Raw genomic sequence first — 15,036 nt, 5'->3', positions numbered from 1 at the left:
TGAAGCCAAGTTGGGTAAAGATGTGGGGATGGCAAGCTCAGAGGTAGCAGCCCTAGATGTCAGTGCTACCCCTAACAGCCGGGAGAGCAGCCCCTCTAGTAGAGGTGGTGAGGGGAGTGCAGGTAGGCCTAAACAGTTGGTGGTAATAAGGGATTCTATAGTAGGACTGATAAAATAATTTGTTGCCAGGATCACTTCAACTGAATGGTTTGCTGTCTCCCTGGTACCATGGTTCGGCATGTGGTAAACCAGATTGATAAATGACTGGGTGGGGCTGGGCACGACCCAGCTGTACTGGTCCATATTGGAACCAATGACAGAATACATGGAAGGTGGAGGTTCCTTAGGAATGAATTTAAAGATCTAGGTCCGGATTCACATACATCGGCGCATATTTATGCCGGCGTAGCGTATCTAATATACGCTACGCCGAAGCAGCGCAGAGAGGAAAGCACCGAATTCACAAAGTACTTGCCTCCCAAACTGCGCTGGGTTCCCTCGGCGCAAGCCGTCGTAAGTGGAAGTGGGCGTGAGCCATGCTAATGAGGCGTGACCCCATGTAAATGATGGGCCGAGTGCCATAAAGATACAAATAACGAACGACGCATGCACCGTCCCGTGGATGCATCCCAGTGCACATGTTCAGAATCACGTCGGATCGAATGCCTAAGATACGTAGAATCACTGCCTACGACGTGAACGTAACCTACGCCTAGCCATATTCACGTACTACGTAAATGACGTAAAATACGATGGCTGTGTTCCCTTTGCATGAGTTGTGCCTCATAGATGGGGAATAACTTTACGCCGGACGTACGACTTACGCAAATCCCGTATATTATGCGCTGGGCACAAGTACGTTTGTGAATCGGCGTATCTCCCTCATTTCCATATTTAAATAGAAAATCAATGGGAGCGCCAGATGCGACCAGCGTAACTATGCGCCCATGATACGCCGGCGTAGGAAAGTTACGTCGGTCGGATGAAGTCTATTTTCAGGCGTATCTTGGTTTCAGAGTCCGGCGCATAGATACGACGGTGCATATGTGCACTTACGCGGCGTATCTCGAGATACGTCGGCGTAAGTGCTTTGTGAATCCGGGCTGTAGGCCTAGACTGTAGGTTAAAGAGAAGGACCTCCGAGGTGATAATCTTATAAATATTGCCTGTGCCATGTGCAACACAGGAAAGACAGTGGGATGTTGGAGAACTGAATGCATGGCTAAAAACCTGGTGTAAAAAGAAGGGATTTGGGTTTCTAGAGCACTGGGCTGACTTTTCATTTGGGTACAACCTACATGCTAAAGATGATTTGCACTTAAATGGAAGGGGGTTTGCTGTGCTTGGGGAGAAATGTATGGAAGGGCTGGAGGAGTATTTAAACTAGGATTGAGGGGAGGGAGAATTAGATTATAATGGTGCAGAAAGGTCAGATAGGGTTCAGTCCCTATTAGTGGGTGGAAGGCGGAAAGGTGTGTGTGTGTGGGGGGGGTAGTGACAGGTGATTAAAAAGTTTTCATGTTAAAACAACCATTGGAAATGGTACTATTTCTACTAAAGTTAGAAAAAAATATATATACAACATAAGTGTGCAAAATATGACAATGAATAATAAGAGTTTGTTCACCAATTCCAGAAGTCTGCGAAAAAAAACAGGCGAGTTAGAAGCTCTGGTGCACAAGGAGAATTATGATTTAATTGGTATTGCTGAATCTTGGCTTCATTCTTCTCATGACTGGGCTATTAATATTCCTGGCTATGCTCTCTTTCAGGACAGACAGGGTATAACGGAGGGGTGGTGGTGTCTGTCTATACGTGAGAAGTGATCTCAAAGCCAGTGTAAAAGAGGACCTAGTTGATGGAGAGTGTGACGAGTCTGAAGTATTATGGGTTGAAACGTACATGGGTGCAAGTACTATAACGGTTATCATTGAAGTGTTGAAGTGTGTTATAGACCTCCCAGTATTAATAAGGGGTAGATTCTCAGCTCCTTGCACAGATGGAAAGGGCTGCAAGGGCTGGGACAGTGATCATTATGGGTGACGGTAACTACCCGGATATTGACTGGAGTAATGGCACTGCTGCAACAGTTAAAAGGCAAAAATGTATAAACCTATTACAGGACAATGTTATGGTGCAGTTTATTGACACCCCCGAATAGGTATGATGCTCTGCTGGACCTGGAAATCTAAAACAATGCAGAGCTTACTACCAATATTTATATAAAAGAACACCTGGGTAGCAGTGATCGCAAAATGACGCTATGGATGTTTCCATTGATCAGGAAGGAATTTTGTTCTAGTTGTTTTAGTCGTAATGACCCACCTGTGCTGATCTCTGTAGGAGTGTCCTCCTCTATAAATGTCCCCGTTATTCCATCCTCCTCATACATCTCTTCTTCTTTAACCTCAAATTCTATATCAATTGGATCTCCACTCTAAATCAAGAAAATAATAGAAAATATTATCTGTAAGATATAAGCATAAATAAAAAATCCACACATTGGGGTAGATTCAGATAGAGCTACGACGGCGTATCTCCTGATACGCTGTCGTATCTCTGAGTTCCGTCGGTCGTATCTATGCGACTGATTCATAGAATCAGGTTCCGCATAGATATCCCTAAGAAATGTCAACGCTCCAGCCGCGTTATTCGCCGGGCTGTATCCGGCAGAGAGAGGAGGACGGCGATGCTGCTCTGGATCCCGGACGATCTTCTCATCGCTGGACCGGAGAGGAGATCACCCGTCGCTGGATACAGACAACGTTGGAGCAGGGAGCCGGGACCGAGTAGATTACCACCGCTGGATTTTTTGTATATTTTATTAATAAAGGAGTTTTTGTCCTTTTTGTGTGTGTGTGTTTTTTACAACTATTTACACTTCCTTCGTGAAATGGTAGGGGTACAATGTACCCCATTACCAATTCACATAGGGGGGGCCAGGATCTGGGGTTCCCCTTTGTTAAAGGGGTCTTCCAGATTCTGATAAGCCCCCAGCCCGCAGACCCCCACAACCACCAGGCAAGGGTTGTGTGGATGAGGCCCTTGTCCCCATCAACATGGGGACATCCTCCCCATGTTGAGGGTATGTGGCCTGGTACGGTTCAGGAGAGGCGCACTCTGTCCCCCCCTCTTTTCTGTGGCCGGCCAGGTTAACGTGCTCGGATAAGGGGTCTGGAATGGATATTTGGGGGGAACCCCACGTCATAGACTTTAACAGGGTGTTCCGCGGCTTTTCAAATTTTCCGCGAACACCCCAAATTGTTCGTTGTTCGCTGAACAGGCGAACAGGCAATGTTCGATTCGAACATGAGTTTGACTCAAACTCGAAGCTCATCCCAATTCTAGATGCTCTGTCCCACCAACCTTGTAACAATGAGGGATGGTGTGACCTTCCTGTGTGGAATCCCGGGAATACAGAGGACGGGGACATCTCTCTGGTGGGTTTCTGGTATTAGGTGGCTCCATCATATCCTTGTGTCCTTCTGAAAACTCCTCCATCACTCCATACTCCTCATCTTCCTCTTTATATTCTTCTTTAACATCAATATTATCATCCCCGAGGATTCCAATCTAAAAGATATAATGAAATATTCATTGTAACAAATATGCTGTGTATTAATCATACTGTAACTACCAATGATTGTCACTCATCTACCTGATGATGGTGGGGGATGGTGTGACCTTCCTGTGTGGAATCCCGGGAATACAGAGGACGGGGACATCTCTCTGGTGGGGTTTTAGTACTTGATGGCTCCATCATGGTGTTTTTGTAAAGATCATTGTGTTCCTCAGTAAGCTGCTTTATCCCACCATACTCATCATCATCCTCTTCTTCTTCTTTAACATCAATATTATAATCACTGATGTTTCCACTCTGAATGCATAATAAGACATACACTGTAACTAACACTCTTTTATATAAATCCTATAAGTAATTGTTTCTCACCTACCTGATGATGGTGGGGGATGGTGTGACCTTCCTGTGTGGAATCCCGGGAATACAGAGGACAGGGACATCTCTCTGGTGGTTTCCCATTACTGGATCCATCTGTAGGAAACACACACACTGACTGAATACATTGTTTCTATGTGTTTATCAGATGATGGGGGATCTAGGTGGAGCCTCCGTACTGCTCTCTCCTTTACAATAAAGTCTCCTCTTACCCGGTGATGTGAGGGGCGGCTGATTGTCCATCATGACGTCCTTGTAGAGATCCTTGTGTCCTTCTAAATACTCCCACTCCTCCATGGAGAAATAGACAGTGACATCCTGACACCTTATAGGAACCTGACACACACAATGATACAGTCACCATCCAGACACACCCCTTGTCTGTTACTGGATAATGTCCCAGAATTCCCAGCACTACTTCTCCTGTCAGCAGATATCATGAATAACACAAATAGTAAATTAAATGACATTCCCAGAATCCTCCTCACCTCACTGGTCAGGTCTGTGTTTTATTAACCTCTTCCATACCGGGCAGTTATACACACTTCCATACCAGGCCTATTCTGGCACTTCTCTCCTACATGTACAAATCATAATTTTTTTGCTAGAAAATTACGCAGAACCCCCAAACATTATATATGTTTTTTTAGCAGACACCCTAGGGAATAAAACGACGGTCATTGAAACCTTTTATCTTGCACGGTATTTGCGCAATAATTTTTCAAACGCCTTTTTTTGGGAAAAAATTGTTTCATGAATTAAAAAAATTTAAAAACAGTAAAGTTAGCCCAATTTTTTTGTAAAATATGAAATATGATGTTACACCGAGTAAATAGATACCTAACATGTCACGCTTTAAAATTGCGCACACTCATGGAATGGCGCCAAACTTCGGTACTTAAAAATCTCCATAGGCAACGATTTGAAATTTTTTACAGGTTACCAGTTTAGATTTACAGAGGAGATCTAGTGCTAGAATTGTTGCTGGCACTCTAACGCACGCGGCGATACCTCACATATGTGGTTTAAACGGCGTTTACATATGTCGGCGGGACTTGCGTGTGCGTTCGCTTCTGCGCGCAAGCTACCGGGGACAGGGGCGTTAAAAAAATTAATTTTTATTTCTTTTTTTTTTTTATATATTTATTTCTTTTTTTACACTTTTTTTTTTAATTTTTTTTTTTTTTTTATCACTTTTATTCCTATTACAAGGAATGTAAACATCCCTTGTAATAGGAATGTGTGTGACAGGTACTCTTTATGGAGAGATGCGGGGTCAATAAGACCCCACATCTCTCCTCCAGGCTGGAAAGCATGAAATCGGTGAAAAAAAATTCACCGATCTCATGCTTGTGGTTGCTTAGCAGCCGCAATCGCGGCTTTGTTTACTTACGGGGACCCGGGCGTGACGTCATCACATCGCGCCCGGGTCCTCCGACGGTCATAGAGATGACTGGTGACCATCTGGTCACCAGTCATCTCTATGCTTCCTGCGAGCGCCGGACGATTCGTTCTCCGGGCCCCCGATGGCACGGGAGAGCCCGGAGAAGCACCGGATGGCGGCGGGAGGGGGGGGATGTCCGCTCCCGCCGCCTGTAAGAACGATCTAGCGGCGGAACCGCCGCTATGATCGTTCTTACGTTGTGCAGAATCGCCGGCAGTTTAGAAGGATATCTGAATGATGCCTCTAGCTGCAGGCATCATTCAGATAACCACCCGGAAAGCCCAGGACGTCACATGACGTCCACTCTGAACGGCAGAAGTTCTTTGTGGACGTCATTTTACTATGGGCCGGTAGGGAAGTGGTTAAAGCCCCACTTCAGGACCCCCACACTCTGTAGGTTAAAGGCTTGCAATAAGGAATTCTGATATCATAAAATACAGGATCAACAGTTCTACCTTGGTTGTCAGGATGCAAAAGGTCTGCCCACATCCTAAAAGTAACAGAAAAAAAAGAGTTGGATGGAGGGGAATGGGGAGGAGGAGTTTTGAGGCCAGTGTGATGTCAGAGGATTCTCTGACTCTGGATGGAGGGACATTGGGAGGAGGAGCTGTAAGGTCAGTGTGATGTCATAGGATTCTCAAAATTTGGTTGGAAGGACATTGGGAGGAGGAGCTGTGGGGGTGCTCTGTGAAATTCTTCTGGGTGTGTCCCACCTCTCCTAACCTGAAAGATAAACATTGTCCTTGGCCTTTGCTAGGACACATCATATTCCTGTTATCTCCGTGTACTCCGGAGGCTTTACTGATCATATTTTGGGATGAATATCTAAAACTGGGATCAGTATGGAGACGTTTGTTTTCAGGACATTTACTACAAATTATATTTTCCCTCTTTCCTCCTATATGAATCTTATAAAATAAAGACATACATATTCCAATCCCCTAAAGTAATCCCCCGCCACTAATAAAAGTGGTAAAATTAGGGTTGCCACCTGTCCACCATGCGTCCGGGTTTCAGACTACCCTAAACATTAGTCAGACTAGACTATGGCTTCCCAGCAGAGTTGCTGGCTGCAGTTGTGTAAACCAAGAGTGTCTGTAAAGCCCCATACACACGGTCACACTTTTTGCCAACCAACTTCAAAATCTGCAAGTTTTCCAATTTGTCTGACCGTGTGTACGCTCCATCGGACCAAATTTTTTGGGTTTCATCCAACAAAAAGTTGGGTCTGCAAACGGACCAACTTTTCGGCAACAAAAGTCCGATGGTGCCTTGTCTGACTGTGTGTACAGCAATCCAACCAACTTTTGGACAAAGTGCAAATACGCATGCTTAGAACCAATGTTAAAAGCAACAAACAATAGCAGAAGTTAACCAAAGGGTGGCGGTAATAAGCAGAAAATAGCAAAAAAAACATGTGACGTTAGAAAAGTTTTAGAAAAGTTTGCAGAAAAGTCTGACTGTGTGTATGCTATGGGTGTGGCCGGACAAATCAATTAGGACAAAAATCCAAGGGAAATTTTGTTGGATGTCTGACTGTGTGTATGAGCCTTTACACTCTCTTTCACACTGCCCGAGGCCAGTACCAACAATCCCCCCTCCCCCATACACACACACAAAGGGAAGAGAAGATCTTCTTCTCTTCCTTCCGCCCCGCACTGCTCTGTGTCTGCCCACACTCCAATCCCTGGTGCTGTACCTCAGAAAAGCAAAGTGCTGGCAGGAAATTTCAAGTCCGGCAGCCGCAGGTACATCTGGATGAGAGGTACTGAGTGCCATGAGTGAGTAAGCTCACCATTAGGGTTGAGCTCCGGCATGTTTGCACAGTCCACGTGCAGAGCCCGCCAGGAAGTCTGCACGGCGCTGCGCTAATCTCGGGCAGGGAGACATAGTCCCGATGCGCGGCTGCAGAGATCGGGAAATGTCTCCCTGCCTGTGAACACACCGGAGCTCATCCCTACTCACCATCCATCCCTGTCTGTGACTGAAGTCTCCCCCCTTCTCTCTCCTGCCTCTGACTGAGTACACTAAGGTAAATCGGGGTTCTCAGAGCACCTCTTACATCAGAGTTCTCAGTGTCTGTCTGTCACCCCCCCCCCCCCAGTGTAAGGGAACTCTGCAAGTTTAGATGATAAGGGGAACTCTGTGGATTCAGATGTAAAAGGGGAACTCTGTGGACGCTTGTGCTTAACTTCATACGATTGGAAATGTTATTTAACCACTTCCAGACCTGCGCACGACGATGTACGTCCATTTTTTAAAGATTGATATCCCGGTAACGGCAGCAGCTGCTGCCACAACCGAGGTATCAATCTTTAGTGTGCGCGGTCTGGTAAACGATAACGGCGGTCTCCGCGGCGGATTCGCCGCGAGATCGCCGTTATCGGTGGCGGTAGAGGGGCCCCCCCCCTCCCGCCGCTCTCCCGCGCCCTCCGCCACTTACCGGAGCCGTCGGTAGCGGCGGAGGCGATCGGGACCGTTCGGCAGCTGAGCGGGGACGAGACTGAAGGAAAAATCTCCTTCGCCCGTCCTCATAGCTCTGCTGGGCGGAAGTGACGTCAAAACGTCAGTCCCGCCCAGCCTCTTAAAGAGACAATTTTTTTTTTTTGTCATTTGAAAAAATTACATTTCCAAATTTTTTTTTTTTTTTTTTTGCATTTAAGCCCAAATATGAGATCTGAGGTCTTTTTGACCCCAGATCTCATATTTAAGAGGACCTGTCATGCTTTTTTCTATTACAAGGGATGTTTACATTCCTTGTAATAGGAATAAAAGTGATACATTTTTTTTAATGTTTTTTTTTCAGTGTAAAAAGTATTAAAATAAATAAAAATAAATAAGAAAACAAAAAATACATTTTTTAAAGCGCCCCGTCCCGACGAGCTCGCGCGCAGAAGCGAACGCATACGCGAGTAGCACCCGCATATGAAAACGGTGTTCAAATCACACAAGTGAGGTATCACCGCGATCGTTAGAGCGAGAGCAATAATTCTAGCTCTAGGCCTACTCTGTAGCTCAAAAAATGCAATCTCTAGAATTTTTTAAACATCGCCTATCGAGATTTTTAAGGGTAAAAGTTTGACGCCATGCCACGAGCGGGCGCAATTTTTAAGCGTGACATGTTGGGTATCATTTTACTTGGCGTAACATTATCTTTCACAATATATAAAAAAATTGGGCCAAATTTATTGTTGTCTTATTTTTTAATTCAAAAAAGTGAATTTTTTCCAAAAAAAGTGCGCTTGTAAGACCGCTGCGCAAATACGGTGTGACAAAAAGTATTGCAATGACCACTATTTTATTCTCTAGGGTGTTAGAAAAAAATATATATAATGTTTGGGGGTTTTAAGTAATTTTCTAGCAGAAAAAACTGTTTTAGTCTTGCAAACACCAAATCTGAAAAACACCTAAGGTCTGGAAGTGGTTAATTGCAAAATATATTTATAAATTATACTATGAAAAAAAATGCTGTGCGCCGCTAAAGTGAGGCAACCCTAGGTATAACCCTTTAGTAGGATTGGGAGGTAGAGGTGAGAAGGTGATTGGTGGGAAAGGTGACACATCTCCAAAATGTTCCGGTGATCTGCCGTGCTGGTTCCAGGTGTCCTGGAAGTTCTAGCGCATGCGCGAACTGATGCGGGAAAGTTCCTTCAAGCACTGCGCAGGTGCAAACTTGCTGACGGAAATCCCCGAACGGCGGCCAGCATCCAGGGCGACGTGGATTTTGAGGTAAGTGGCCAGTCGGCCTCACGTCCTCGCGGCGCTCGGACGGCTCGCTTCGCTCGCTCGGCCTCCTGGCTCTTTTTTTAACATCCTCCAATCCACGGGGATGTTAAAGAATGAGCCTGGATGCCGGGCGAGGTTCGGGAATTTCCGTCGGGAAGTTTGCGCCTGCGCAGTCAGTGAAGGAACTTTCCCCACAGTGGAACATTGAGGACAAGTCACCGGCCTAGTAAGTGGGGAAATGTTCTTCCCTGAAGGGGATAATTTAGGTTTCCACACTATATATGTGTGTATCATCATCTGCTGGAGATAAAAGACATCACAGTGACTATGGAGGAAGAGGACGGACATGACGGGGTTACTGGGTGTAAATAGAAAATAAGATCTTATTACCTCATCTGATGCCAGTCCCAACAATGTATTCTCTCTACTTCCTCCCGACTCACCTCTCACCCAGAACTTCCTGTCTGCACCTGACATCACTTCCTGTCTGTTTTCCACAGTCTTCCTATCTCTGTAGAAGTGAGATCACCACCTTGTGGAGCTCAGAGGAACATCTCGTAGTGTGAACACGTTCTTGTGCTGTGTGTGTATTGTACTGTAGTAGCTAGATTCAGAAAGACTTAGGCTGGCCTATCAGTAGATACGCCAGCCTAAGTCTGAATCTGCGCCAACGCTAATTTAAGCATATTCTGGTAACCAGATACGCTTAAATCAGGCTCAGATACGAGCGGCGTAAGTGTCTTACACCGTCGTATCCTAAAGTGTAATTTTTAGGCTGACCGCTAGGTGGCGCTTCCATTGTGGTCGGCGTAGAATATGTAAATCACTAGATACGCCTATTCACGAATGTACGCCCGGCCGACGCAGTACAGATACGCCATTTACGTAACGCATTATCAGGCCTAAAGTTATTCCATCAAATAGCTGGAATAGTAATGTTAAGTATGGCCGTCGCCCGCCCGATTTACTCTACGCCGCCGTAACTTAGCAGGCAAGTACTTTGTGAATCATGTACTTGCCTCGCTAACTTACGGCGGCGTAAGGTAAATGCCATACGCTACGCCGCCGCAACTATGCGCCCGCCTACCTGAATCCACCTATATGTCCTTATAGATGGGTCATCTCCACTCCCACCAAGGGGGATAGAAATATATTACTACCTAGTCCAGCCTTTTCCAGTCAGGGTTCCTCAAAGAAGTCACGAGAAGTGACGAATACGCGTACGAGTGTAACAAAGAGTCCACCAAGAGGTACCGGAGGTGACGTCGGCGAACACACTTTTTTACATGCCTGAATTTATCACAGCAATGTGAGTACCCTAGTGTATTATTTTGTTTAATAAACCTTTTTTTAAACAATACTGCACTATTGGCACTTTATCTCCCTGGGTGCGAGTCACTGTCACTGTTCGGACGTGACTACCAAGAGGGATCTATCTTTTCAATTATAGTCCATTTGGATAACACCCTATGTGGATACGACCAGAAAAATGTACCTGGGTTTATATGCTATTACCTTACAGCAGTAAGGTAAGGGGACATCCTCACTTACTCTGAAGAGAACACCGGAGACCCGCTTTTCTTCAAGTTATCTTGGCATCTACACCAGAACTCTTATTTTGGATTTCTTCCTTTGTTATGCTTATTAGTTATTTGTTGCATAGACGTTTAGGGCCAGATTCACAGTGGAGAGCGGCGGCGTAACGTATCGTAGATACGTTACACCGCCGCAATTTTTCATCGCAAGTGCCTGATTCACCAAGCACTTGCGATGAAAACCTACGCCGGCGGCCTCCGGCGCAAGGCGGGCCAATTTAAATGGGCGTGTGCCATTGAAATTAGGCGCGCTCCTGCACCGGACCTACCGCGCATGCTCCGTTTCCGAACTCCCGTCGTGCATTGCGCGCCGTGACGTCATTTTTTCGAACGGCGACACGCGTAGCGTAATTCCGTATTCCCAGACGGCTTACGCAAACGACGTTGATTTTTAAATTTCGACGCGGGAACGACGGCCATACTTTATACAGCAATACGATTGCTGACTAAAGTTAGGGCAGCTAAAACGACAACGAACTTTGCGACGGGAAACTTGACTAGCGGCGACGTAGCGAACGCGAAAATCCGTTGTGAATCGCCGTAACTCCTAATTTGCATACCCGAAGCTGGTTTACGACGCGAACTCCCCCCAGCGGCGGCCGCGGTATTGCATCCTAAGATCCGACAGTGTAAAACAATTACACCTGTCAGATCTTAGGGCTATCTACTATCTATGCGTAACTGATTCTATGAATCAGTCGCATAGATAGAAACAGAGATACGACGGCGTATCAGCAGATACGCCGTCGTATCTCCACTGTGAATCTGGCCCATTACTCAGTTTATTTTAGTCACTGCTGTGTGTTGTGCTATGCACGCTGTACACCTTATTGTGTATTAGTACATTATTTATTACTGTATCTCACTATATGATACCAGCACTATCACTTTGTATTACTCCACACTTTTGTCAGCTAGTTTTAGCTGCACTGTAGCACGTTTAATTTTGATGTTACTTATTTTTTATGGTATATTATTATCATTCCCTACTATTGTCATTATGATTAGTAGTCAGACTATATTTTTTCATATGCAAGGATTTGCTTCACTTCCTCTGCACGTTTATTCCATTCCCTATTCACAGGGCAGCACTACCCCTTTTTTTCTTCATTTGTTTCTGGTCTGATGCACCTTTCAGTGCCGCAGCCGTACCCCCTTCCCTTTCCCTTTTCCCCCACTTTCTTGGTAGCGCGGTAATACTCACCCCCAGGGCCGTTTGAAGATATTAGGGGGCCCCAAGCAAAAAAAAAATCACTTTTCTAGTTGAGAAGCGGGGGGGGGTCGGCTTACCTCTATCCTGGTGTCCGCACAGGGGCCCCAGCAGGGAGGGCCCTTGCCGCACCGCTGCTTCCTCCTGCAGTCCGGTCGGCCGTGTACCATAACCGCGCGGCATTCAGTTTGCTGTTCCCGGGGCCGGACTGAGAGGAAGTGAACACACAGTGTGTGCACTTCCTGTCAGTCCGGCCGGGAATAGGAACCTGATTCTCCTGTACCGCGCGGTTATGGTACACGGCCGACCGGACTGCAGGAAGCAGCGGTGCGGCAAGGGCACTCCCTGCTGGGGCCCCTTGGCTAGCTCGGGGCCCCTGGCCAGCTCGGGGGCCCCAGGCAATTGCTTGGTTTGCCTGTCGGGTTCCGACGGGCCTGCTCACCCCATCATCTCCTCAAAATTTATTGTGGACCAACTAATTAAAGGGGAGGTTCACCCTATAAAAAATGTCTAACACTACATCCAGCCTAGTTCTGCAAATAAAATTACACTGACCTTTTTTTTTCTTTTTCGTCGTAGATAGCGTTTAGCCTTAGAATTCACTGGGGATTCCCTACCCGGAAGCTGCAGTGAATTCTAAGGCTAAACGCTATCTACGGCAAAAAAAAAAAAAAAGGTCAGTGTAATTTTATATGCAGAACTGGGCTGGATGTAGTGTTAGAAATTTTTTATAGGGTGAACCTCCCCTTTAAGAAGGTGATGGAGGTCTGGTGAGCGCACAATCTGAGTGTGAGCACCAAGAGAGCACAGGATTAGTGTTTGGGAAAAGGAGGTGTTTTTGTATATTCCACTTCGCATGGTTTGCTGGAGCATATACTGAGATTTGGAGAAAGAAGCTCTGGAGACGATTATTGGTGGTAATATCATTTATTGAAGAATAAATGAGACATTGGATGGACTTTGCTAATAGGCTGCAGGAGATCTGCTGAGACAAAGAAATGGAAATGGGTGCTAATAGGATACAGGAGATCTGCTGAAAATGTTTGTTTATAAGCTGCAGGAGATCTGATAAGAATAAAAGGAGGGGGTTGAAAAGAAGCAGATCTCCCACAGCTTATTAGCACCCAACTCCCAACCCCTTTTTTCAGCAGCAGATCTCTTGCAGCCTATTAGCATCCATTTCCTGTGCTGAGGAAAATAAAATGGTGGTGGAATTTGTTTTCCTTTATTTCATTTTATTTAAGTTTTGTGTTAATGTACCACCCACCAGAACATTATGATCACCCACCAGAACATTATAACCACCCACCAGAACATTATAACCACCCACCAGAACATTATAACCACCCACCAGAACATTATGATCACCCACCAGAACATTATAACCACCCACCAGAACATTATGACCACCCACCAGAACATTATAACCACCCACCAGAACATTATGACCACCCACCAGAACATTATAACCACCCACCAGAACATTATGACCACCCACCAGAACATTATAACCACCCACCAGAACATTATGACCATCCACCAGAACATTATGACCATCCACCAGAACATATAACTACCTACCAGAACATTATAACCACCCACCAGAACATTATGACCATCCACCAGAACATTATGACCATCCACCAGAACATTATAACTACCCACCGGAACATTATAACTACCCACCAGAACATTTTGACAACCCATCAGAACATTAGGACCACCCACTAGAACATTAGGACCACCCACTAGAACATTAGGACCACCCACTAGAACATTATACCCACCAGAACATTATGATCACCCACCAGAACATTATAACCACCCACCAGAACATTATAACCACCAGAACATTATGACCACCCACCAGAACATTATAACCACCCACCAGAACATTATAACCACCAGAACATTATGACCATCCACCAGAACATTATAACCACCCACCAGAACATTATGACCATCCACCAGAACATTATGACCATCCACCAGAACATTATAACTACCCACCGGAACATTATAACTACCCACCAGAACATTTTGACAACCCATCAGAACATTAGGACCACCCACTAGAACATTAGGACCACCCACTAGAACATTATACCCACCAGAACATTATGATCACCCACCAGAACATTATAACCAACCATCAGAACATTATAACCACCCACCAGAACATTATAACCAACCATAAGAACATTTTGACGACCTACCAGAACATTAGGACAACCCACCAGAACATTATACCCACCCACCAGAACATTATACCCACCAGAACATGATCACCCCTCTAATATTGAGTAGGTCCCCCTTTTGCTGTCATCGAGGCATGGACTCCACCAGACAAACATCACACTGCTTCCGCCATCTTGACTTCTTCCCATACTGCATCCTGGTGCCATCTCTTCCCCAGGTAAGTGACACACACACACTCCGCCATCCACATGATGTAAAAGAAAATGTCATTCATCAAACCAGGCCACCTTGTTCCATTGCTCTGTGTTCCAGTTCTGAGGCTCATGTGCCCATTGTAGGTGCTTTGGGCTGTGGACACGGGTCAGCATGGACACCCTGACCAATCTGCGTCTACACAGCCCCTTAAAAATCTTCATAGGCAACGCTTTCATTTTTTTTTACAGGTTACCAGTTTAGAGGTACAGAGGAGGTCTAGGGCTAGAATTATTGCACACGCTCTAACACACGCGGCAATACCTCAAATGTGTAGTTTGAACAGCGTTTACATATGTTGTGGGTGGGACTTGCATGTGTGTTCGCTTCTGAGCGCGAGATTATGGGGACAGGGGCGTTTTTTTGTTTTTTTTTACAAAAACATTTTTAATCACTTTTATTCCTATTACAAGGAATGTAAACAACCCTTGTAATAGGAATCTATTGTGACAGGTCCTCTTTATGGAGAGATGCTGGGTCAATAAGACCCCACATCTCTCCTCTAGGTTTGAAAGCATTGCGGCTTTGTTTACTTCCGGGTACCCGGACGTGACGTCATAACGTCGCGCCCGGGCCTCCGACGGTCATAGAGATGACCGGTGACCATCTAGTCACCGGAAATCTCTATCGTCATCATCCGGCGCTGGCCGACTCG

The 15,036-nt window shown here is 45.7% G+C and overlaps 1 protein-coding gene across 1 annotated transcript in view; it reads right to left on the bottom strand.

Annotated features, from left to right (window-relative positions):
* Positions 1-15,036, bottom strand: part of LOC120935480 (zinc finger protein 585A-like) — a gene marked incomplete at its 3' end in the record, with an annotated part of 218,553 nt that overhangs the window by 49,474 nt on the left and 154,043 nt on the right. The gene's annotated exons all lie outside the window — the stretch shown is intronic.

This window comes from Rana temporaria, chromosome 4, assembly GCF_905171775.1.
Source record: "Rana temporaria chromosome 4, aRanTem1.1, whole genome shotgun sequence".
Classification (NCBI taxonomy): Eukaryota; Metazoa; Chordata; class Amphibia; order Anura; family Ranidae; genus Rana; species Rana temporaria.
Note: the sequence above shows the minus strand (reverse complement) of the source record. Positions and strands in the feature narration are given on the sequence as shown.